Below are 27,209 nucleotides of genomic sequence, written 5' to 3'. Positions count from 1 at the left end.
TTCTAAACTCCAGAGAGTGTAGGTCTAAACTACTCAATGTCTCTTCAACAGACAAACCCCTCACTTCTAGAGCCAATCCAGTGAACATCCTGTAAAAGTCTTCAAAGCACAGGAGGTCCCCCGGTTGCGAACAAATTCCATTCTTGAGTCAATTTGCAAGTCAATTTGTATGCAAGTCAAACACAATGCCGGGCAATATAAAGGAACAATTCATAAGTACAGGAAATGTTTATACATCAGGTATTTAAAATTTCATCCCTCTGTGTGATTGTGTTTGTGAGAAAGAGTGTTCATAAATTCGACATTTATAATTCAGGACCCTCGTAACTACACCCCCTCAAGTAAGAGGACCAAAACTGTACACAGTGCTCCAGGTGTGGTCTCACTTAAGCTCTGTACAGTTGCAGCAGCATTTCCCTACTTTAAAACTCTACTTTAATAATAAATGTCAAAATTCCATTCTTACCTGCACTGTAGTTTTTAGCGATTCATGCACAAGTATACCCAGATCCATGAGCATTGAAGCATTGAATTTTCTTTCCATTTAGATGATATGAATGAGGCAGTTCGTCCCTGAAAGAATTACTAGACAACTTGAGATAGGGTTTAGGATTTAAAGGGCTGTTTGAGGGAAGAGCTAACCAGTTCTGTGTCTATTCCTGGGTATTTTTTTTCACCAACAGTCCCATGTGTCATTAATCAAAGAAGTAAAGCAGCTAGCTACCAAGAAATATGCAATGGACCCATTTATTGTTTTTCAAAATCGACTGAATCTGCTGTTGAAGGCTTTTTGTGGGTATCTGTAGCTTAGACAATAAGAAGGATTTGTGGCTGCAAATTTGTCTAAGGCATCATAGATGTATCAAGTGGATGACCACAACAAAACAAAGACTTATGGCCTTAAGATATAACAGTAAGTTTGTGAAGAGTCCCACTCAGCTGCAGGCAGCTACTAGTAAGAGGGATGGAGTTGGTGATGATGAAATGAAGCTTCTGGTCAGGACTGAATATACCAGCTTCAGATTTCCCAATGATTAATTGGAGTAAATTTCTGCTCAATCCATGTGGGATATCAGATAAGCAGCCTAACAATTTAGGAAGGAGTAGAGAAGCTGAAAGAGTGATGGTGAGGGAGGTCCAGGTACCTTTGGTATTGAAGTTATGCGCCTCCAATGATGTTTGTGACATGATAGTCCATTGATGTAATTGTTTGCTGTGTGCAAGCATCCTCTTAATCTTGTCTGTTCCAGATTTTCTTACAATAAAAGTGTGAATGCATTAATGTTTGCACTATGCAAGGGTTTTCAGCTTTGCTCTTTTATGAGGTAATTTATCAGTGTACATAAAAAAAAACAAATGTGTTGATTAGAGAGACAAAAAGCAAAGTGACTATGAGAACAGTGAAGTATGCCCAAATATAACGTAGGAATAGAGAGCTCTTGTGGCAAACAGGGAACAGAGAGACCAGTTGCTTCCTTGTGTTGACCACAAAACCCTTTCAACTTAACTCTGTACTCCTGTGAGCCCCGCAGAACTCGTAGTAATGTTTTATCTCTGTCACTCATTAAAAGCCTGCTGCCATTTGCCTCAACCATGCAAATTAGGGGAAATTTCAAATTGGGTTGGATTTCCCAATGGATTGTCTTGAAAGGTCATTCATATTTCCTGAGATAACAAGGTGTAGAGCTGGATGCAGGCCAAGCAGCACCAGAGAAGCAGGGAGGCTGACGTTTTGGGCTATCCTTCAGTGTCACCATACTGCAGCTAACTGTTACACATCGTATACTGCTGTGCAGGTGCGTATTCAAAATCTATACATTGGCAGAAATGCATAATGATATTGTATACCATTCAGAGAATTGTGTAGATCTTCTCTGGGGAGCATTTTAAGGCTGTAACTTGTCTTATCCCAAACTCCAGCATTCAAAATATCCGTGCACTACAGCTGTTCTCTGTTTGTGCAAATATATTACCAATTATGATTACAGCAAAAAACCCTAATTCTATGAGGAGCTAGAATCCAATGTTCCTTTTGATTTTAAAAGGCTAATCACATTGGGAACACATTATCTTTAGACATCACCACAAAAACCATACTTTTGTCAATGATTACATCCCTCACACTGGAAATTGGCTGGTGCTAACTGGATTGCTCAGAGTAGTGCCTTATCTTACCATGAGGTGATCTATGGAGCACACATTTATAACATCATTAATTTCCTCAGTGTGGCTAGGATTTTAAGGACCATATTCTCAGAAATGAACATAGTGGTGTGACCTCCTACTGACCAAAAGTAGAGAGTCAATTAAAATAATTGAAGTGTGAACTGATGTTCCAGAGCCATTGATATTTTGCACCCCTACATGCTACTCGTAAAGTTGGGCCTTGTAGTACAATAGAAAATGAATATGTGTGTAATAATGATGAAACTGATGATATGATTTTGATATCAACAGAGCACAGTAGAGAGGAAAGAGATAGAAACATGTAGTGGAGCCTTGAGAGAAATATTGTAACAGAGATCTCTACTTAGTCATACAGCAACTAATTCAATCTGCAACTCCATGCAAGATTAGGCACAGAATCAGATGAACTTCAGAGATGACAAGAGGAGGTCATCACTCTCCAGAAAGCTGGCCAAAATGTCAAATTCACCTCAAATGCAATGAGTATCCAGTAAGGAGAGCTGAGTCCTCTCAATGTGGAAGACTAGCTTACTTCAGACACTATTTCAGGTTTATAAATCCAGTAAATCCACACAAAAGAGAACTTTCTCCCAGGAGAAAAAAAAATCATGAAAAAATAAAATATATTTAGAAAGGCAAAGACTGATTAGCGATAGTCAACCTGGCTTTGTGCCTGAGAAATTATATCTCACTAACTTGACTGAGTTTTTTTGAAGGAGTAACGAAGAGAACTGATGAGGGCAGAGCAGTGGATGTGATCTGTATGGACTTCAGCAAGGCATTCGACCAGGTTCTTCATGGTAGACTGTTTAGTAAGACCAGATGGAACACAGGGAGAACTAGCCACTTGGAATCAGAACTGACTCAGAAGTAGAAGACAGAGGTGGGTTGCTTTGCAGGCTGGAGGCTTGTGACTGGCAGTGCTCAACATGGATTGGCGCTGGGTCCACTGCTTTTTGTCATCTATGTAAATGATTTAGGCATAAACGTTGGAAAGAAGGTTAGCAAGTTTGCAGGTGACACTAAAATTGGAGGTGTGATTGACAGTGAAGAAGGTTACCTCAGAGTGCAACAGGATCTTGATCAGATGGATCTATGGGCTGAGAAGTGGCAGGTGGGGTTTAATTTAGATAAACGTGAGGTGCTGAATTTTGGAAAGGCAAATCAGGGCAGGACTCACACACTTAATGGTAAGGTCATGGGGAGTGTTGATGAACAAAAATACCTTGGAGTGCAGGTTCATAATTCCTTGAAAGTGGAGTCACAGGGAGATAAGATAGTGAAGGTGTTTGGTATGTTTGCCTTTATTAGTCAGTGCATTGAGTACAGGAGTTGGGAGGTCATGTTGCAGATGTACAATACATTGGTTCAGCCACTTTTGGAATATCGTGTGCAATTCTGGTCTCTGTCCAATAGGAAGGGTGTTGTGTAACTAGAAAGGGTTCAGGAAAGACTTATAAGAAAGTTGCTAGGATTCAAGGGTTTGAGCTATAGGAAAAAGCTGGATATTTTGGGGCTATATATGGAGCATCAGAGGCTGAGGAATAATCTTATAGAGGTTATAAAATCATGAGGCATGGATAGGGTAAATAGGCAAAGTTTTTTCCCTGGGGTGGGGAAGTCCAAAACTAGAGGGCTTAGGTTTAGGTTACAGGAGAAATATATAAGAGGGACCTAAGGAGCAACTTTTTTGCACAGAGGGTGTTGGTGTTAGGAATGAGTTGCCAGAGGAAATGGTATAGCCTGATGCAATTAGAGCATTTAAAAGTCATCTGGAGGTGCAAATGAATAAGAAGGGTTTAGAGGGATATGGACTTAATGCTGGCAAATAGGACTAGATTTATATAGTATATGTGATCAGCATTGTGAGCTGGGCAGAAGGGTCTGCTTTCATGTTGTATATTTTATGACTCTATGACTCTATTTTGTTTTGCACATGTTACTTGCCCAAAGCTTGCAAATTGCCAAGGCCCAGTTGCATGCTGATGGGGACTGCTTTATTCTGTGAAGAGACCAGAATAGTTCTATTCAATCATCAGCAAAACATGCAATTAAATTAAGTTAAATCCTGCTTGATTTAATTTTATGTGATTTGTGCAGTTGTTCGTTGTACATAGATCTGAAATGGCCTGGAAGAATTACTGCTGAATAATTTAGAAACACCAGCCACAATGATAATGACATATAGAGTTGTGGGGCAGAGCAATTTAGGATCTCAGAAGAGTGAAGATATTAGATAGTCCTCCTCAAAGTCTCTCCAACACAGTCTAAAACAACCTGAAACTAGTTGCTAACATACAGTAACCTATACCTCATTCAATGTAACAAAGTGCCCCAATTATTGGCAGAAGTGCTTTTTTTGCAATACTGCACTGGATCACCAGACCCTGTAGTTTATTTTATTGAAAGAGAGTGGTAGCAGCAATCTTCAGTGTAATCAACAGCTTATCTTGTGCATTGAGTTCATAGAACATTATAAATTCAGTTTGCTTGCTTATACTGTATCTGGTGACCAGTAATATCTTTAGATTCAGCTTTAAGTTGCTTGCTCGTGCAGAAGAAGCAAAGTACTGTTTGCTGATTACACCACAGTAGTAAGTCAGATATTAAAATACAGGAGGGAGAGAAAGGGTTTGGTGACAAGGTGCAATGAGAACAACCCCTCTCTCAACATCAGCAAAATGAAAGAACTAATCATTGATTTCTAAAGGAAAGAAGAACAGTAGAAGTACTGTTACGTCAAAATGAAAGCTTTTAAACAAACAAAATGCGTAATTCATTGAGAAAGACATGGCATCGGAATGAGTATTGCCAGGAAGGCTTCATTTCAGAGATGGGCCAAGTAGAAACAGAATTGGGCATGTTGAAGAAAACAACTCTGAGACACAGCAAAACTTACAAATGAGATAATGAATCAGAATCTGAACAATTAAATGTACTTCTGCACACAATTGTAGATAGATGCTCAATTCGTTCAGCATCCCAGCTTTCTGGCTTCAGCTGTTACAATTAATTTGCCCAGCATCCATCCTACAGCACTGAGCACTGATAACTCATTTTGACCTTTGGTGAATTGGTGCCTAGGACTGACCATGACCCACTCTTTGAGAAAGTTAGCAGAACAACCTTGATGGATGAATGATCAGCCCTTGATTGATATCTGTACAGCTCCCAGTTTGTGTTCCCCCAATCCCACCCCCTGACAGGTAGCATTAGATCCGTGGAACCTGACTGTGCCCCACTCTCTAGACTAAAACTGTGTGGGATCCCAACCTTTATGATCCCAACTGACTGTGCCCAAGCCCTTGGACTGATATTGGAGGCATGCTTTTGACTTACTGTGCTGGCCTTATGACTCAAACATGTTTCCCTGAACACGTGTAAATTTTCAGACAAGACCATTTGCTTCCAGCACCAGAGAGACTGTGACTTTGATTGTTTGATTGATTGATTGTTGTATGTACCAAAGTACAGTGAAAAGTTTTGTTTATAAGGAAAACAGGCAGACATACTAAGCAAGGATGTACAGATCAAAAATATTTAAAGGCATACAGGTTACATTACATAGGGTAGATGTTGACTTGATCAACATTAGCAAGATCAGCATTACTTGAAGCTAGATAGTCTATTCATCAGTCTAATAACAGCCAAGAAGAAGCTGTTCCTGAACCTGCTGATGTGTGTGTTCAGGCTTCTGTATCTTCTGCTTGACAGAAGAGATTGTAGAAGATCATTACTGGGGTATGATGGGTTTTCAATGATGTTGACGGCCTTGCCATGGCAGTGAACCATGTAAATGGAGTCTATGGACGGAAGGCTGGCTTCTATGAATGTCTAGGCTGTGTACACCACCCTCTGTATTTTCTTATAGCCCTGGGCAGAGCATTGTCATAGCAGGCCATTATACACCCGGACAGTATGGTTTCAATGGTACATCTGTAGAAGTTTGTGAGAGTCCTTATGGACATGCCAAATTTCCTGAGTAGCCTGAGGAAGGAGAGACATTGTTGTGCCTTCTTAACCATCATATTCACGAAGAAAATCCAGGGTTAGTTACCGGTTATTGTCACTCAAGGGAACTTGATGCTTTCCACCCTCCCAACCTCAGTTCTGTTGACATAGATGAGGGAGTGTTCTTCTTTCCTTTTGAAATCAATGATTAGTTCTTTCATTTTGCTGATGTTGAGAGAGGGGTTGTTCTCATTGCACCTTGTCACCAAACCCTTTCTCTCCCTCCTGTATTTTAATATCTGACTTACTACTGTGGTGTAATCAGCAAACTTGTAGTCGGCATTCATTCAGAAATTGCAACACGCTCATAGGTGTAGAGTTGTTACAGTAGGGAGCTGAGAATGCATCCTTGGAGGGTGGAGTCCAGTGTTGACTGTTATTATGATGGAAGTGCAGTTTTCTATCTTCACTGACTGTGGTCTGTGGGTCAGAAAATTGAGGATTCAGTTGCAGATGGTGGAGCTGAGACCAAGATCATGGAGTTTGAGATCAGTCTGGAGGGGATAGTGGTGTGGGAGGTGGGAGCTGTAGTCAATGAGCAGGAGTCTAGTGCAGATGTCCTTATTGTCCAGATGTTCCAGAGATGAGTGCAGAGCTGGATATATAGCACCCTCATTGACCTGTTACATTGATAGGCCAATTGTAGGGGACTGAGGCAAGCTGGGAGACTGGAGTTGTGGGCCTTGACCAGCCTCTTAAAGCACTTCATGATTATTGAGAGCCACTGGGTGGTAGTCATTAAGGCACATTGCATGTGTTTTCTTAGCTATGGGAGTGATGGTGGTCTTTTTGAAGCAGGTTGGGATTTTGCCTTATAGAATGGAGAGGTTGAAGATGTTTGTGAATACCTCTGCCAGGTGGTCTGCACAGGAGCAGAGCTCTTAGCCAGAGAAACCATAGTATTATTGCTAGACAATTAATCCAGAAACACAGGAAATATTCTGGTGACAAAGGCAGAAATTGCTGGAAAAGTTCAGCAGGTCTGGTAGCATCTGGGGAGAGACATTAGGTTTAACATTTTGGGTCCAGTGACTCTTCCTGAGATACAGGTTCGAATCCCACCATGGTAGATGGTGGAATTTGACTGCAATAGTAGTCTGGAATCTAAAAGTCTAATGTTGACTATGAATCCATTGTCAATTGTTGTAAAAACTTTGTTCCCTTATGTCCTTTAGGGAGGAAAATCTGACATCCATACCCGGTCTGGCCTACACATGATCCAAACTCACAGCTCGTATCATGAAATTGGAATACTAAGAGTTTAATTATGCTCTTTTTTAAAATATTATTAGTGGCTTTTCCTGAAGTTTCCACAAGAAAATCTTCCATGAATTCAAGGCAGCCTGGACATATTTGGCTGAGGAGAAAAATAACTATGGGGTCACCCACAATTCCTGAGTGCCGGAAATGGATCAATAACTTTCTTGGATCCACAAGAGTATGTATGTGTCTGTCACATCTTCAGCAGGAATCTCTTGTGTGGTCATCAATAATGTACATGTCAGAGAGGGTGACTATGCAGAAACTGTAAATGCATGATGAGGCTTAGCGTCATGTGACAATCGAGTTTAAGACAGTTGAATGTTTGATTTTGCGCATGCTTGGAAATGTCACATAGCTGTCAGGCTCGAGTGTGTGATGGAGATCCCTGCAGACGAGGGAGTTCGATGTCACTTGCTAAGTCATTAGATTTGCACACTGACATGTAGAACAAGCAGGCCAATAATTCCCACATGAGGAGGTGCTCAGAGTGAAGGCTTCCGGACATCAGTCTCCCATTGCTGGTAATGGAGCTCACTGGTAATGAGGGACTGTAATCAGTGGCAAACAGTGAGGCTGGAATAGGGAGACTGTGGTAACAATCCTGCTGGTGAGTTATGGGCACACAGAAAGGATGCAGTAAAATGCATCACTCAAACTGTGGTGATTCTTCACCTGAATATTAACGTTCTCCACTATAAGTCATTCCTACCCAAGCACTTGGCTACTGTCAAGGTTTAAGTTAAATGATTCTACCTCTGGAGATGAAGCAACCAGTGCCCCAGAGGATAAATCATTGTGATACTCAACTTCAACTTGTGCAAGCACAGTTAACACACACAGTCTACAGGGGATTCACATGGAACACAATCTCGTGACTACATTAGAGATTCACCCAAATAGTCAAGGGAGGGTCTAACAGCTGTGATTGGATAACTGTTTATTGATTGGGTCTTTGCTATATCCAATGCTGAATATGAGCCTCTGGTTAGGACTGCAGACTGCTGCAGGGAATAATGTGCAGCTTTGCAAAATGTAAGGAGGAGTCTGTACACACTGTGTGTTCTGGCACGTCCCAGACATTTGAGCACATTCCTTCATCAACGGATCAGTTATGGACCAGCGCAGAGAGCCTTCATTTCATTCTTATTTTCCCTGTTCTGCATTTCATTGCTTCAGCTATGGGCTCATTGCAGCAGTGGTTAGATGACAAGGGGGATGAGGCACTTGGATCTCCCTCCAGGAGCCTCTTCACTTCAGGGAGTTGAGGAGGTACGATTGCAAACAGATGAAATTGCCTTGGAGCCTTCCTGTCAGAATAACCCAAGAATTAGTGGCATCTCCTCATCTTCTTCACCACTGACAGCAGGCGACGCTAAGGGGGATTGCTCATCTGCCAGTGCAGAAACTCCCTGTGGATGGCAGCCCTTAATTCCTCACACCTTGAAAGATGCCCATCGAAGTCATACAAGGTAATATAGCACGATACTGAGCAAACTGGCTCCATCTCAGCTGGGATGTTAAGTTTGCACCAAGTTGTAATAACAGGAGAAGAAGATTGTAGGAAGTGCCATCATTCAGGCAGCATGCAGGATTTTTTGATACTTGCCCCTCTTGTTTAGATATGCTAAGACAATAAATTTTCCATGAATTATGGAATTATCAAAACTTTTTGCACCTACACCATATTCCTCACAGTGTGGTGCCTATCGAAGAGTTAGGGATACTTATATGATGACTGAATGAGATATGTTACAGAATTGTATTTTTTCTATTGAACGTTTATGTGAATTGTTAATTCTGTGGTGATTTTTCTGTGGAACATGGCTTTATATGCAGGCACAGCTGGCTGCACAACTATACATTAGACTAGATTAGATTAGATTCCCTACAGTATGGAAACAGGCCCTTCGGCCCAACGAGTCCACACTGCCCCTTGGAGCATCCCACCCAGACCTATCCCCCTATAACCCACACACTCCTGAACATTACGGGCAATTTAGCATGGCTGATCCACCTAGCCTGCACATCTTTGGACTGACGGAGGAAACTGGAGCACCCAGAGGAAACCCACGCAGGCACGGGGAGAATGTGTAAACTCCACACAGACAGTTACCTGAGGCTGAAATTGAACCCGGGTCCCTGGCGCTGTGAGGCTGCAGTGCTAACCACTGAGCCACCGTGTCGCCCTATTCTGCCGCATTCTGAAGGATATTGGACCACTTTACTCTCAGTAGCTAAAATTGAATCAAGTACAATTTCATTCAAAGCACTTGAAAAATGATACTGGATCAGAACGATTGGGCATGGCAGGCTGTTCTACCAATGTCCTCACAGACTGAAAATATCCTTGGTCCCAAGGCGAGTTCACTCCCCATTATATTTTAGTTGATAGAGGATAAAGATTTACATTTAACTCAGCAAAGGAGATTGGCAGGGCTAGGACTGTACCCAAGGAAGATAATGAAATTCAGGTGATGGAACAATGGTCATGATCATACGCACATATGAAATCTGTGGACCAGGTTATGCCTGACATTCCATGCACGCCTCTCCATTGCCCTAGCAATATGAAAAGCTCATTTGGATTGATGTAGACTCTTCCTTTTCCCCTGAGAAATCATTACCCATGGAGGACTGATCGTCCTAATACTCTTTCCCTCGTAACATCTGCCTGTGTTATAGAACCAGGTTGTACAGTGTATGGCAGAGCACCACCATTACTACTTATGGTACCCTTTGGGTTATGTACTGCAGGGTCTCACCAGGCCAATGCTGTGGAAATCATGTTTAAAAGTCCAATAATGTTCTTAATAACTCTATCGGACATGTGAGTTTGATTTTAGCATTCTTCTGCCATGCTTTGAGGATGCCTCACCTGTGAGGAAGTCATGTGCCACACGCACAGGGTGTATCCCTTGTCATTGAGGATCCATCCAACAACCAGTACCAAGGCCTCCAGAAGCTCTTGGAGTTGTGAATTGCCCAGGATGTATGCATTGTAACAGCTCTGTCTGGGAAATGAGCGCAGACCTGGCATGGAACTCTTACATGATCCAGGTATGCAGCCGAACGCTCCCAGGGAGTTTTAATGATCTTGTGAGTGTATTTGACAACACCTTACACTCAAGAAAACGCCAAAGTGACATTGAATGCAGCTGGCTTTACAGGCTGGCTGCCTTCATTGGTGATAATTAATAAAATCATTGCCACAACCCAAAAGCCACTTCTTAATGCACATTTATTTGGCAGCCAGTAATGTGGTACGTACGTCATCTATTGCAATCTGAAAGGCACCATTGATGGAGGGATTAAAAACAATTGTAACCTCACGGAATACTGGCATTTGTTGTTATAAATCTTTGTGACTTCTTGATTAGCATTCTGATGCATCTCAGTGATCGTTGCTCAGAATATCCCCTGCTATTGCTTCTCTGGATATCTAGAGGTTGTTTGCTCTTATTCTCTAGATGTGTTATGTGTCATATTTCATGGCAGGCAATTCCTTTGCTTCCTAAGATCCTCCACAAATCTCTCTGACTCTGAGCTAGAGTTGGCAATTGGGTACAGTTTTGCAGGACTGAGCGTGGTGGTTACTGAAGAAATGCGAAACAGATTAAAACCTTGTCTAACACTCTGGTGACTCCACAGTTGAACCCACAACCACCTACTTTGACTCCCAACTGATCACATCCAAAAATATCCAGTATCCCTGATCTGGCCTGACCACCTCTCCACCTTGAATAACTCCTGGCCTATCACAAAGGTCCCTGACACAACTACTCCATAACCATCTGACTAATCCCCACTACTGAACTATCTCCCGATTTGAGCTGAATACACTTCCCCAACATGACCAATCCTCACTCTGATCTGACCCATCAACCCTAGAACCACCTGACTTCACCTCAGATGCTAAGACGCCACCGCAACCCAATTACACCTCCAGGTTCATGCTGACCCGCCATGATGAAACAACCCAGGAACTGTCTCCCCAGTCAGACCTAACTACAGTGCACACAACAGCCTGCTCACCACCTCCCACCACTTCAACCGCTCATCCAATCTTCCACCCTGCCTGCCTATCTACTCAATTATTTCAATCATCTGATTCATTCACCCACCCGCTTTATTTGCACCTATTCCAGTTATTCACCATATCCATTTATTTACTTTTCAGCAACCCATCCAGCTAGGCCTCATCACGTAACTACTCACCTACCTCATCCAACCACCCTTCAATTCTACCCATGTCTCTGCATGCCCACCTAGGCCACGACACAATGTTGCACCTAGCCACCTCAAACGCTTACCGATCACACCTACCTACCCATCTCATTCAGCTCATCTAACTTACCCACTTAACATGTCCGTTTATCCACTTCACCCGCTTAATCCTAACCCCTTCCATCTCACCCCACCCCCACAACCAATTCACTCACTCAACCACTCATTAATTCATCTATTCAGCCATTCACTCAGATATTCACCAAGGGTGAAGGTCAGAACATTTAAATGTAACACACATATGTGCAGGCATATATATTAGGAGCAGAAGTAGGCCGCCTGGCCCTACAAACCTGATCAACTATTTGTGCAACCATGTCCAATCTGATTGTTGGCATACCCATCAGAATGTTTCATTCCCTTGCTAAACTCCATCTGCCACCTCCCTCTGCCCAAGTCACCAACCGATCCATGTCCAGCTATATTCTTTGATATTCCTCATCGCTATCTGCAATTCTAAAAGATGCTAAAGGCGCTGCTACCACTGTGTTTGAAGTAGAATTCCGAAGACTCACCACCCTCTGTAAGACAAAAAAGAATCCAGATGTCTGTCTTAAATGAGTGAACTCTTACCTTTTAAACAGTGACCCTCGTTCCAGATTCTCCCACAAGAGGAAACATACTTTCCAAATCCACCCTGTTATTTCATTGTTGTGTTCAGTCAGATTTGGGCATCTTTACATATGAAACATAGAAAATAATAATACATGTACAGCAAGAAAATAGGAAGACAAATGGTGTGTTGGCCTTTATTCAAAGGAGATTGGAGTACTTGAGTCAAGAATTGTTGCTTCAACTCTGTGTAGTTTTGGTTTCACCATACTCCGAACACAATTTTGAACTCCAATTTGAAGCAAGGATATATTTACCTTACAAGAAGTGCAATGAAGATTCTCTAGATTGATTCTGGTCATTTGGAATTGTTTTGTGAGAACAGGTAGAAGGTAATTGGGTCCATATTCATTGAAGTTCAAAATAAGATATTCAAAACCATAAGATACAGGAAGGATATCCTTGATGGTAGGAAACCGGGGTCATAGTTTAAGGATAATGGGTAAACCTTTTAGGACAGTGGTATTCCTCAGGAATCAGTGTTGGGACCTTTGCTCTTTGTAAAATATATAAATGATTTGGAGAAATATGTAACTGGTCTGATTCGTAAGTTTGCTGATGACACAAAGATTAGTGGAATTGCAGATAACGATGAGGAACATCGAAGAATACAGCTGGATATAGGTCAGTTGGTGACTTGAGCAGAGAGAGATGGCAGATGGAGTTCAATCCAAAAAAAAAGATGCATTTTGGAATGTCTAATCCAGATGGAAAATATACAGTTAAAAGCAGAACCCTTAAGACTACTGAAAGGCAGAGGGATCTGGGAGTATACGTATAGTCTGAACTATAGATGCTGGAGAATCTAAGATAACAAGGTGTAGAGCTGGATGAACACAGCAGGTCAAGCAGCATCAAAGGAGCAGGAAGGCTGGCATTTCGAGACTAGACCCTTCTTCAGAAATAGGAGAGGGGAAGGGGGTGCTGAAATAAATAGGGAGAGAGGAGGAGGCAGATAGAAGATGGATGGAGGAGAAGATAGGTGTCGAGGAGACAAACCAATCAAAGATTAGGGGATGGATCCAGTAAAGGTGAGTGTACATGGGCAGTTAGGGAGGGGATAGGTCAGTCCAGGGAGGACAGACAGGTCAAGGGGGCGGGATGAGGTTAGTAGGTAGAAGATGGGTGTGGGGCTTGAGGTGGGAGGAGGGGATAGGTAACAGAGGCGGGGACAAGCTGGGCTGGTTTTTGGGATGTGGAAGGGGGAAGGGGAGATTTTGAAGCTTGTGAAGTGCGCATTGATGCCATTGGGTTACAGGGTTCCCAAGCGGAATATGAGGTGCTGTTCCTACAATCTTTGGGTGGCATTGTTGCAGCACTGCAGGAGGCCAGGATGGACATATCATCTGAAGAATGGGAGGGGGAGTTGAAATGGTTCGCGACTGGGAGGTGTGGTTGTTTACTGCAAACCAAACATAGGTGTTCTGCAAAGTGGTCCCCAAGACTCCGTTTGGTTTCCCTGATGTAGAGGAGGCCACAATGGGAACAGACTGCTTGGCCTGCTGTGTTCATCCAGCTATATGCCTTGTTATCTGGGAGGTCACTTAAAGTGGCAACACAGGTGGAGAATGCAGTTAACAAGACAGACGGCATGCTTGCCTTCATTGGCCAAGGCACTGCGTTTAAAAATTGACTGGTAATGTTGCAGCATTTTTGAACCTTTGTTAGGCTGCATTTGAAGTGTTGTGGTCAATTCTGGCCACCCCGTTACTAAAAGGATATGGTGGCTTTGGAGAAGGTACAGAAAGGATTTACCAGGATGTTGCCTGGTATGGAGAGCATTAGCTACTAGGCGAGGTTGGAGAAATTTGGATCGTTCTGGCTGGAACGATGGAGGTTGAGGGGTGACCTGATTATGAAGGTGTACAAGGTTATGAAGGTCAAGGATAGAGTGGACAGTCAGAAGCTTTTTCCCAGGGTGGAAGAGTCAGTTACCAGGGGGCACAGGTTTAAGGTGCGAGGGGCAAGGTTTAAAGGGGATGCATGAGGCAAGTTATTTACACAGAGGGTAGTGGGTGCTTTGAACTCGCTACCAGGGGAGGTAGTGCAAGCAGGTACAATAGTGGTTTATAAAGGGTGTCTTGACAAGTATATGAATAAGATGGCAAGAGAGGGATATGGTCCTCCGAAGAGTAGGGGTCTTTAGTTGTGACAGGCAGCATATCGGTGCAGGCTTGGAGGGCCGAAGAGCCTGTTTCTGTGCTATAATTTTCTTTGTTCTTTGTTTTTTAGCTGAGATTTAGGGAAATTTCTTCACTGAGGGAGTGGCAATCTGTGGAATCCAGAAAGTAGTTGAGGCCAAAAATGATGTGTTTTCGCGAAGCACGGAGACATAGCTTGCGTGGCTAAAAGGATCGAGTACATGGCGAAGGGCAGAATTAAAATACTGAATGAGGTGATCATATCGAATGGTGGAACAGGCTTAAGGTGTCAAATGGCCTACTCTTGATCCTACGTTTCTATGTTTAAAATACTAAGAGAGCTTGATGGAGTAAATACTGAATGACTGTTTTTCAGGTGAAGAGTCGAAAACTAGACGTTATAACTGCAGGGTAAGGGGCTGGCCATTTCGAGCTGACCTCTTTGGAGAAATTCCTTCATTCAGATGATTGTGAAGCTTTCAGTTTTTTTACTTTAGTGGTCTGTTGATGCTCAGATAATTTGAATGTTCAAGACTGACTGACTGTGGGAAAGTGGATTTGAAGTCTAAGATTAGGCATCAACATATTGAATTTTGAGAAAGCTTGAGGGGTCAGATGACCTAAATCTGCTCTTGTATCTATTGTTTGTATGTTAATTAAAACAACTATGGATTGTAAGACTTTAAATATGTCAAAAATGTTTTCCAAAGTTAATACCTGCAAAAAGGTTTGATGGCAATTGTACTTGGGAAATTCTTTATGAAATGAAGTAGAAATATTAATAGCTCATGTGTTCAATGTGATCAATGCTAAAACATTCTATAATCTGAGGGCTTCATTCTTTTCTTGAAACTGATTCCCTGATCACCTTTCTGAACATCTCTCTCCACACAATGTGGGATGAAATTTGAATAAGGAATCAATTGATAGCTTTCATCTCATGAAAAGCATCAATACACCCTTTGGCTGTCTCTATAATATGAAACAAGTTTCATAAGCAAAAATATAACCAGAAGGCAACCAGTTTAGTTTCAAGCTATTTTTTGCAAAATCATAATTCAGTAAATTCCTAGGAGAGTGTGAATCTCATGGAAGCTGAAAAGTGAACAAAGTATTGAGGGAAAATCCACCTGCAGAAGAAGGTATGAGGTGTATGAACAAGTTCATTTTAATTTTTGCGAATTAATCCAGATATTTTCAAGGTAACAAAGAGAAAACCTGTTCAGTAACAATTCTGTGCACTACCTAAATTGCCAGTCAGTTTTCAATTGTAGAACCTTGAAAAGTATGGTCCAGGGAAAGCATATACTTGGGTTTTGACAGCACAATTTCAAAATTTGTGGATGATCTTGAAAATATTTTGAAAGATGAGGAAGATAGAGTTACATTTCAAAAGGCCATAGACATGCTTGTGGAATGGATGGAATATAATGCAAGGAAGTGCACATTGATTCATTTTGTTAAGAAGAATGAGAACATGCAACACAAAATAAAACATACAATTCTAAAGGAATGCAGGAGTAAAAGAACCTGGGTGTATATGTGCAAAAAGATCATTGAAAGTAGGCAGCTTGTAAAAATGGTCAATAAAGTACACAGGATTCTATTCTTTAAAATTGGGGTGTGCTGCACAAACGCAAGAAAGTTGTGACAAATATAAGGAAAGTATTTCAGATGTTGGAAACCGAAATGAAAAACAAATGTACCAGAAAACAAAACTCAGTCAGTCAAGCAATAACTATGGAGAGAGAAACAGAGTTAAAGTTGAAAGTTCAACACGCTTTATCTTCCTTTCAAAGTAATGATACTGTAACAAAACACTAGTTCAGCCTCAGCTAGAGTATTGTGATTCATTCTGGGCAGCACATTTTAGGAAAAATGTGTAGGCATAAGAGAAAGTACAGTGGCTCAGTGGTTAGCACTACTGCCTCACAACACCAGAGATCTGGGTTCAATTCCACTCTTGGGCAACTGGCTGTGTGGAGTTTGCACATTGTCCATGTGAATGGGTGGGTGTGCTCCGGATTCTTCCCACAGCCAAAGGTGTGCAGGGTAGGTGGATTGGTCATGCTCTAGTGCCCAGGGATGTTCAGGTTAGGTGGCTCAGACATGGGGAAGATGCAGGGGTAGTAGTAATTGGTCTGGGTAGAATGCTCTTTGGAGGGGCAGTGTGGACTCGTTTATCCAAATGGCCTGTTTCCAAACTGTAGGGATTCTAAGGTATTGAAAAGCTTCATGAGAATGGCTGCAGGGATGAGGAACTTTGATTATGTGGGCTGATTTAAGAACGAAGGTGGTAAGACATTAAGCCAGTAAGTGGGGAGGAAGTGATCTATCAGGGATGTAAACAAACAAGGCAGGAAAGAATAAAGTAAAAGGTGGCAAGGATTTACACAGTTTGAAAATGGAAATCTAAAAAGCTAGTTAGACATAAAGTTAGCAGGAATCTTCCATGAAGTAATCACTTGCTATCACCATCAACTAAAACAAGAGGCTTGTTCGCTTCAAAGAAGTTGGTATGCACTCATATTATCGGGTTTCTTCTGTTTGATCATGGAATGAAAGGAACCTTCTTTGGGTCATATTTTGGCCTGAAACAACATTGACAACTTATCTATATCTCCAGTTATCTTTCAATACCAACCTGCTTTTATATGGGTTATCGCTGTGTGCTATTGATGAAGTTCCTCTAACAACCTTTCTGTCTAAAACTCAGAGAAATAATGAGACTTAAACCCTCTATGACACAGCCTTGATCTACACGCTGTTCATTTCTAGGTGTGAAATACTTCTGCAAATTCTCATCATCACACTTTTTAGGCTATCAATACTTGACACAATTGAATGTTTTACTGAGCACTTTCTTGCAAATTTCCTCATGAATTTCTCTGGTAGACACTGGCTGCCATTAGTGCATATAAAATACATCACAGATAACTCGCTGACTAAAACTTTATAAGTATTCATGGGAAATCTTGACTGAATGTTGACATTAATATGATCTGCAGAAATATAATACTACAATGTCATATGGATAGGTCATCAAAATCAACCCCATCTTTCAAACTGTGCTGACCATTGGGATGACAGGTCCCACTGTAGACCAAGTAAATACTTGATATTCAGTTAACAAAAGGAACTTGCTTTTGTGAAAAAAATTGTGGAATCTAGCAATTCTATAAATGATTGCTAACCCCCAATGTTTAACTTGTGAATAATTATGCTTTGATTTTGTTAAAGTATATGAAGAACATGCTGCAGGCCTCTCCACACCATTGCCCATTATGTGAGATAACGTGACACATTACTTCTGTGGTGAGTAAGGAGTGTCAAATCAAACACATAGGTGTAATCAGGTATGTTCACAAAATGACTGAAAGGGCTAACCTATTTAAATGTACTTTCTGTAAGAAAGTCGTGAAGCTCAAGCCATTCATGTTTGAAGAAACTAGACAGTGTAAGGAGTTACTGAGACTTGATTACAGCTGAATCAGGAATTAAATATTGCAAAGTGTAAACTATTTAGAAAAGGTAGCTTATGAAAAGTAGGGTGATTGGTCAGGTAGCTGTGCTCATCCAGAATAATACATAGGGAAGAGGAAAAAGAAATATGACTAATCTGTTCTAGTTCATTGCATATTACTAGATCCAATAGCGAGCTATCCCTTGCCAGGTGTTTTATATATTTGACTAGAAAGGACAATGTACAGATTGTTAGAACTCCATTCCCTGATGCCATTTCCTTATCTCTTCTGTCCAATTAGTAATTGGCGTAGTTGAACAAAATGGAATAAAGTAACACAATAATTAACTTAGAGGATTTCAACTACCCCAATTACTAATTGGACAGAAGAGATAAGGAAATGGCATAAGGGAATAGAGTTCCTACAATTTGCACGTTGTCCTTTCTCGTCAAGTGTATAAAATGCCTGGCAAGGGATAGTTCGCTATTGGGTCTAGTAATAAAGAATGAGCTCGAGCAGATTAGCGAATTAAAAGTAGAGGAACTTTAATGCGATAGGCACCATGTGGTTAGCCACTTTAAGAAAATGATAGAGAAAGACATAAGTGTGATGAAAAGCAATTTCCTAGACTTGGCAGAAGTTGATTTTGAAAACAGAGACGAACTTGTAAAAATAAAATTGACAGCTATATTGACAAGCTACAAGAAAGAACAAGAAAGAAAAACATTAAAAAGTGTTGCAAAGACTGCAGAAAAGTATATTCTGTAAAAGGACCGAATACGTTAAACACAAATAGGAGCTCATAGGTGAATAAAGACTTTGAGAACTTTTATATAAATACATTTAAAGTAAAAAAGAATAGGTCTTAAACAAAAAAAACTCAGGGAGAGGAAAGAAACACTGGTCTGGATGGATAAAATCCACAAGCTTTAAAATAATCCTTGGAAGAGATAGGGAAAGCATGGCTATTCATGTTTAATAATTCATTAGAAAAAAGGAGACTGGCAGATAACTAATATATTTAAACTAGAAGATAGAACATGCACAGGGAATAACAGACTAGACACCTTAACATCAGGAAAAATAATAGAATCTTTATGAAAGGAGACAACACAAGAACATCTGTAAATACAACAATAAACAGTCTGCATGGAGTTCAAAAGGGTTAATCTTATTTGACAAAGCTCATTGATTTTTTTTCCAAGGAGGTTACACGAGCAAGTAGACATTGGAAATGCAGGAGATACTCTTTTTCTGAATTTTCAAACAGTCTGTAATGACGAGTGCTTTAATAGTGTAATGAATGTGCGTGAGAGAATGTGGAGTCAGGGGACAAGTGGCAGAATGGATTAATAGTTGTTTACATGACAAAAAACAGAGTGTAGGAGAAAAGAGTAATCATTCAGAGCAACACAAGGTGGGAAGTGACACTCACAATTCATGTCAATGATTTAAACTTCGGGGTGGACTGATAATTGCTTTGGGTACTGTTTGAGCAGCTAATTAATAGCTGCCATGCTGGGAGGTGAAAGACAGCTAGTCTCTTTTTAGTGCACCATACTAGCATTACCATGGCCACTGCCCACAAGGCACAAGTCAAGAGTGTGACAGACTGCTTTTCAGCAGCCTGGATGGGTGCAGATCCAACAAATCACAAAAGTCAATATTATCCAAGGCAAAGCAGTAGTTCAATTCAACATTAACTCTCTCCCAGGCTTATGTACTGTGGCATCAGTGTGTACCATCTACAAGAGGCACTGACACATCGCACCATGGCTGCTTCACTACTAACTTCCAAACCTGTAACTTCTGTCACTGAGAATGTGAAGGACAGCAGAGACATAGGAACGGCACATTCTGCAAGATTTTCCATTCCAAGCCACAGAGGATCTTGACTTTGAACAGTGTCACTGTTTCTTCACTGGGTCAATGTCCTGCAATTCCCACCGTAACTGCATTCTGGGCGTACCTTCACCATTAGCGAGTTTTGAGAAGATTTGTAGCTCAGGTTGAGGCTCTGGATATGAGTTTGCTCGCTGAGCTGGAAGTTTTCAGACGTTTCGTCACCATTCTAGGTAACATCATCAGTGAGCCTCTGATGAAGCGCTGGTGTTATGTCCAGCTTTCTATTTATCTGTTTAGGTTTCCTTGGGTTGGTGATGTCATTTCCTGCATTGGTGATGTCATTTCTTGTTCTTTTTCTCAGAGGATGGTAGATTGGCTCCAAATCAATGTGTTTGTTGATGGAGTTCCGGTCGGAATGCCATGCTTCTAGGAATTCTCGTGCGTGTCTCTGTTTGGCTTGTCCTAGGATGGATGTGTTGTCCCAATCAAAGTGGTGTCCTTCCTCATCTGTATGTAAGGATACGAGTGATAGTGGGTCATGTCGTTTTGTGGCTAGTTGATGTTCATGTATCCTGGTGGCTAGCCTTCTGCCTGTTTGTCCAATGTAGTGTTTGTTACAGTTCTTGCAAGGTATTTTGTAGATGACATTTGTTTTGCTTGTTGTCTGTATAGGGTCTTTTAAGTTCATTAGCTGCTGTTTTAGTGTGTTGGTGGGTTTGTGGGCTACCCTGATGCCAAGAGGTCCGAGTAGTCTGGCAGTCATTTCGGAAATGTCTTTGATGTAGGGGAGAGTGGTTATGGTTTCTGAGCCCGTTTTGTCTGTTTGTTTGTTTGGGTTTATTGCTGAGAAATCGGCGGTCTGTGTTCATTGGGTACCCGTTCTTTTTGAATACGCTGTATAGGTGATTTTCCTCTGCTCTGCGTAGTTCCTCTGTGCTGCAGTGTGTGGTGGCTCGTTGGAATAATGTTCTAATGCAGCTTCGTTTGTGGGTGTTGGGATGGTTGCTCCTGTAGTTCAGTATTTGGTCCGTATGTGTTGTTTTCCTGTAGACGCTGGTTTGAAGTTCCCCATTGGCTGTTCGCTCTACTGTGACATCTAGGAATGCCAGTTTGCTGTTGTTTTCCTCCTCTTTTGTGAAATGTTACGCCAGTCAGGGTATTATTGATGGTCTTGAAGGTTTCCTCTAATTTGTTTTGTTTAGTGATGACAATGGTGTCATCCACGTAGCGGACCCAAAGTTTGGGTTGGATGATTGGCAGAGCTGTTTGTTCGAGTCTCTGCATTACTGCCTCTGCTAAGAACCCTGATATCGGAGATCCCATGGGTGTACCGTCGGTTTGTCTGTAGGTTTTGTTATTGAAAGTGAAGTGGGTGGTGAGGCATAGGTCCACTAGCTTGATGATGTTGTCCTTGCTGATGAGGTTGGTGGTGTCTGGTGTATGTGTCTTCTGTTCTTCTAATAGTGTCATCAGTGTTTCTTTGGCCAGGTTGATGTTGATGGATGTGAACAGGGCTGTTACATTAAAGAAGACCATTATTTCATCCTCTTCTATCTTGGTGTCTTTGATGGTGTTCAGGAATTCTTGGGTGGAGCGAATGGAGTCGCGTGAGTCTTCTACTAGGTGTTTTAGTCTTTGGTGTAGTTCCTTGGCTAATCTGTAGGTTGGTGTTCCCGGTAGCGAGACTATGGGTCTGAGGGGTGCTCCTGGTTTGTGAATTTTTGGTAGGCTGTAGAAACGTAGTGTGTTGGATCCAACTGGTTTCATTTTTTGGAAATCTCTCTTGTTTAATTCTCCAGATTTTTGAAGTTTTTTGAGTAAGGCTGTGATTCGGTTCTCTAGTTGTGGGGTTGGGTCTATCACCACCTGTTGGTAAGTGTCAGTATCTGCAAGCAGTGCGTTCGCTTTCCCGATGTAGTCTGTTCGGTTTAAAATGACTGTCAAGCATCCTTTGCCTGCAGGTAGGATAATAATGTTTTTATCTTTTTTGAGTACCTTCACCATATTGAAGGGAGCTCAAGAAGACTGCTCACTACATCTTTTCCGGACCAGTTACAGACAGGTAACAAATGCTGGGCCACCAATGTTCCCCACATCCTGTGAAAGAATGAAAAAAAGAGTTGATTCACTTTGTCCTACTGGTGAACTCTTTAATATGAGTGAAATTTCAATTTTCTCTTGACTTCCATTTTCTTATTGACATTCACTTTGGACTGTGAGAGGTTTCTCCTGTATTCCAGTTATCACATGTCCTCTTTCAAGCAAATAACCTATCTCGCATTGATGGAGCTTCTTTCCAATCTTCACGAGAAATGTGGATGCTTTGAGCTTCTTTACAACTACTCGAATCATATACTTCACCTTATTACCTCAATGGTTACCCACCATGCTTTTCTGTCCAAAATTGGACTGTTTATGCTTAGTGCCTGGTTTATCAGGATCAAGTATTAGTTTTTCTTGTTTGCTCTCTATTTTTGCTTTGACCACAGGTTTAAGCAAACTAACATTGTTCAGGGATAATGGGAACTGCAGATGCTGGAGAATCCAAGATAATAAAATGTGAGGCTGGATGAACACAGCAGGCCCAGCAGCATCTCAGGAGCACAAAAGCTGACGTTTCGGGCCTAGACTCTTCATCAGATGAAGGGTCTAGGCCCGAAACGTCAGCTTTTGTGCTCCTGAGATGCTGCTGGGCCTGCTGTGTTCATCCAGCCTCACATTTTATTAACATTGTTCAGGAGTGTGTTCAAATGTTAACTAATAAAGTTAACAATCTGAGGGCTTAGCCTATATGGAACAAAAAAAGACTGTCCAAGTCTTGTCCAGGAGAACTATGAAAATCATTGCCTCACTTGTCACTGAGCAAACATTCTGTACACTTCTTAATGCAGAACCATCTGATACTGTGTGACCTTGTGCTATTGGAACATGTTTAACTCTATTCATACTCAGGAGCATTTCAAATTTTTCTGACTTAATCTGCAGATCATTATCTGACGCTAGAACCTTTGGCAACCCATAAAATACAAAATAATTTCTAAAAACATCAATAGCTTTGCCTTTGTGGTATTAGGCATGAACTTGCATTTAATCACTTGCTATCACCATCAACTAAAACAACAGGTTTGTTCGCTTCAAAGAAGTTGGTATGCACTCATATTATCGGGTTTCTTCTGTTTGACCATGGAATGAAAGAAGCCTTCTTTGGATCATATTTTGGCCTGAAACAACATTGACAACTTTTCACTAACTTAGCTATATCTCCAGTTGTCTTTCAATACCAACCTGCTTTTATATGGATTATCGCTGTGTGCTCTTGACGAAGTTCATCTAACAACCTTTCTGTCTAAAGCTCAGAGAAATAATGAGACTTGAACCCTCTATGACACAGCCTTGATCTACACGCTGTTCATTTCTAGGTGTGAAATACTCCTGCAAATTCTCATCATCACACTTTTTAGGCTATCAATACTTGACACAATTGAATACTTTACTGTGCACTTTCTTGCACGGTTCCTCATGAATTTCTCTGGTAGACACTGGCTGCCATTAGTGCATATAAAATACATCACAGATAACTCGCTGACTAAAACTTTATAAGTATTCATGGGAAATCTTGACTGAATGTTGACATTAATATGATCTGCAGAAATATAATACTACAATGTCATATGGATAGGTCATCAAAATCAACCCCATCTTTCAAACTGTGCTGACCATTGGGATGACAGGTCCCACTGTAGACCAAGTAAATACTTGATATTCAGTTAACAAAAGGAACTTGCTTTTGTGAAAAAAATTGTGGAATCTAGCAATTCTATAAATGACTGCTAACCCCCACTGTTCAACTTGTGAGTAATTATGCTCTGTTTTTGTTAAAGTATATGAAGAACATGCTGCAGGCTCCTCCACACCATTGCCCATTATGTGAGATAACGTGACACATTACTTCTGTGGTGAGCAAGGGGTGTCAAATCAAACACACAGGTGTAATCAGGTATGTTCACAAAATGACTGAAAGAGCTGACCTAGGTGAGCTTGACTCCGTCATCAAGAGAACGGGCTTGCTTGAGAATTGATGTAAATGTGGGTTGAACTACAAGCGTGTGTTTCTGAGACATTTGTTGGGTGATAGGGATTTTCTTTAAGCATTTTTAATTTATAACACATTCTTACCTTGTTTCACATCTTGCCCCCTTACGTGTAAGATTCAGCTTTTTGGGCGCTTCACAGCCTAGATACTGGACAGGACCACACTTTGGCCTATGGTGATTCCTGTTCACAGCCTGTTGAGTTCCTCAGCATTGAAGATGGTGAGTTGCAGGCAGAGGATTTGATGTGGGTGATCTTTGTCACCCTGGGTCATGGTGGGCCCCTAGCTCCTGGATTTCAGTGATCAGTTATTCTAGAACAATGGTCCAGTGGATGGGGACTTCTAGGTTTTTGACCCAGTCAGTAATGTAGTGCAAAGTCATGATTGTGTGTGACTTGGAGGAGAATCTGCAGTATTCTCAAAGAATCATTGGTAATCTGTTAAGTTTCAGATTATTCATTAAATAAATTTGAATTAATTCCAATGCACTCTTATTTCCCCAATGTTACGACATTCATATTGTTGATTATTTGTTCATTGTTTCCCCACTAATGTAGTAGGCACAGAGGAACCTGAGAATGATCAGAAGATAGGAAGGCATAGCTGCTGAAAAGGAAAAGGTGAGGGAATACTCCTGGGAGAAGGAAATGAAAATATGCAATAAGCTTGGTTTATTTTTGTTTATATTAAAACCATGAGGAAGTGGAATTTGATGCCTTTCTGCTAAGATACATTCATCTAACAAACCATGATCGCTTTCAGTAAGTTAACAAGCTGCCCTTACTTTCTGTCATTCAGGCCCTGACCTTATTACAGGGTTGATCCAAAATGGAAGAAAGAGGCGTGGTGAGAATAACTACCCATGACATCAAAGCAACATTTGACTGAGTGTGGGACAAAAGAGCCTGGACAAAAATGAAGTCATTGGGAAGCAGGAGCGAAACTTCACTTGCTTCATGAATGGCCTTCATTATAAAATCAGAAACACAGGTGTTGGCTGATTGTGCAATGCTCAGCATCGTTCATAAATCTCCGATTACTGAAACAGTTTGTGCTCATATGTACAAAACCTGGCCAGCATCTAGGTTTGGATTGAAAAAATGGCAAATAACATTCATGCCACACTAGTTCCAGATATAATGATAATTTTAATCAAAAGAGAATCTGACCATTGTTCCTGATGTTTAATAGAATCACCATCACTGAATGCCCCATTTACAATATCCTGGAGTTTTTAATTAACCAGAAGCTAAGATGGACTAATCATACAAATACTGGTTCTACAAGATTAGAGGTCAGGAATTTTGCAGTGAGTAACTCACTTTCCAAATCCCAGTCTATGCATAAGGCAACAAATCAGGAGTACGATGGAATACTCCCCATTTGCTTGAATGAATGAAGCTTCAAAAACATTCAAAAAGTTTGACATCATCCAGGGCAAAGAAGCTGTTTGATTGGCACCACATCCACTCCCTCAATGTTCTGTAGCAACTGTGGGTCATCTGTAAAATGTACTGCAGAAATTCATCAACATTCCTGAAACAGCATATTCTAAAGCCATGGCCACTTCTATTTAGAAAGACAATGGCAATATAATATGTGGGAATACCATCACCTATAAGTTCCTCTCCAAGCCACTTACCAGTCTGACTTGGAAGAATATTACTATTCCTTCACTGTTACTGGGACCTCCCCCACTATTTCCCTCCCTACAGCAGATGGACTGAGGTGGTTCAAGGAAGTAGCTCAACTTCTTGAGGACAATTAAGGACTGACAATAAACGCTGACCCAGTCAATGAAGCCCGCATCCCTTGCAATAATTTTTTAAAAAATGCTTGAGATGCCAGCAAGCAAAACACATGGACTCATAAACATTTAGAGTACAGAGGGAGGCCATTCAGCTCAATGTGTTCATGCCAGTTAAGAAAAATCTGACAAAACTAATTCCATTTTCCAACTCTAGCTCATAACCCTGGAGCCCAAGGCAATGCAAATGAATGTCGATCTACCATTTTAATGTTAAGAGAGGTTCTGACTCAACCACTCTTTTAGGCAGTGAGTTGCAGATGGTCACCATACTCTAGTTAAAAAAAATGTCTTCAACTATTAACCTTCTACCTTCTCCTTAAATCAATGCCCTGTAGTTATTGACCACTCTACTAATAGAGAAAATGCTTCCTGTCCACCCCGTCAATGTCTCTCATGATCCCATATGCTTCTGTCAGGTCCCCACTCAACTTCTGCTACTCCAGTGAAAACACCAGCTTCTTCAAACTTTGTTCATATATCAAAGCTTCCAACCCAGTCAACAGCCTGGTAAATCTCTTCTACACCCTCCCTAGGGCAATCACTTGCTTCCTATAATGTGGAGACCAGAGCTACTTGTAATACATTAGATGTGGCTAACTGGCATTTTATTTTGTTTTAGCATAACTTCCCAGTCTTGTTTTCTTTGCATCGGCGCATAAATAAAATTCTTAATGACTTTTATCACCCTGCCCTGATACCTTCAGGGATCTGCATATATTCACACTATGATCTCTCATCTTCAGTACTTTCTAGGGTCCTACCATTCATTGTTAGATCAGTTAGCCTTCCCCAAGTGCATTTCCTCGTACTTTTACTGATTGAATTCCATTTGCCACTGCTCTGCCCAGCTGGAGCACGGCTTTTTAATCTTCTAGTAGCTTATGGCGAACCTCCATACTACTTACCATACAACCAATTCTTGTGTCATCTCCAACTCTCTTAATCATGCTCGTTACATTTAAAATCATTAACGTACACCTCAAACAGCAATTCACTCTAAACAGAGCTCTGTGGAACTCCGTAAGAACAGACTTCCAGGCACAGGAACGTCCATCATCTATCACCCATCGCCCTTTGCTCTTGCTTCTCAGCCAGTTTTGGATAATGTGTGCAATTTTGGAACCCATGGTCTCTTACTTCCTGAACCAGTCTGCCATGAAAGACCTTATCAAAAATTCTTCTAAAGTCCATGCATATAATATAAAATGCATTACCCTCAACAACACTCCTGGTTTCTTCCTCAAAAATTTGATCACATTACACAAACATGACCTCATTTAAATAAATCCACACTGACGATCCCTGATCAATTTGTGTCTCTCCGGGTGCAGCTATATTCTATCCCTCAGAATTCTTTCTAATAACTTCCTCACCACAAGAGATCAGACTGAATGACCTGTAATTTCCTAGTTTATCCTTTTAAAATAATGGAACATTACTTAGCTATATTCCAGTACTTGTTTACCTTACCTGCGCCCCCGTAGAGGATTTGAAAATTA

This window comes from Stegostoma tigrinum, chromosome 5, assembly GCF_030684315.1.
Source record: "Stegostoma tigrinum isolate sSteTig4 chromosome 5, sSteTig4.hap1, whole genome shotgun sequence".
Lineage (NCBI taxonomy): Eukaryota > Metazoa > Chordata > Chondrichthyes > Orectolobiformes > Stegostomatidae > Stegostoma > Stegostoma tigrinum.
The sequence above is the reverse complement of the archived record's forward strand: the minus strand, read 5'-3'. Positions refer to the sequence as shown.